We start from the raw sequence: 306 nt of genomic DNA, 5'->3' as shown, positions 1-306 counted from the left end.
CTTACTTCTGTGAGATACTGTATATATATATATATATATATATATAATACAAATTATTATTAATAAAAATATTGTATTTATATTTTACAGTATACATTACAGTATATATACTGTAAAAAAAGATTTTTTGAAGTTATAAAACAATGATTTTGGAGTACGTTTTACAAGAAAATCCAATTTCAGTCTTTCTACTTCATTACTTTGTGTAATTCAGTGTATGGACTGTATGGACTATTTATGGACTGAAAAAAAATTGGTGAAACAGTTTTGACTCAGAAATTGCTAGTAAATTTCACAAATATATAC

The sequence above is a fragment of the Sinocyclocheilus rhinocerous genome, unplaced genomic scaffold (genome assembly GCF_001515625.1).
Source record: "Sinocyclocheilus rhinocerous isolate Xijiao unplaced genomic scaffold, SAMN03320098_v1.1 scaffold1598, whole genome shotgun sequence".
NCBI lineage: Eukaryota > Metazoa > Chordata > Actinopteri > Cypriniformes > Cyprinidae > Sinocyclocheilus > Sinocyclocheilus rhinocerous.
Note: the sequence above shows the minus strand (reverse complement) of the source record.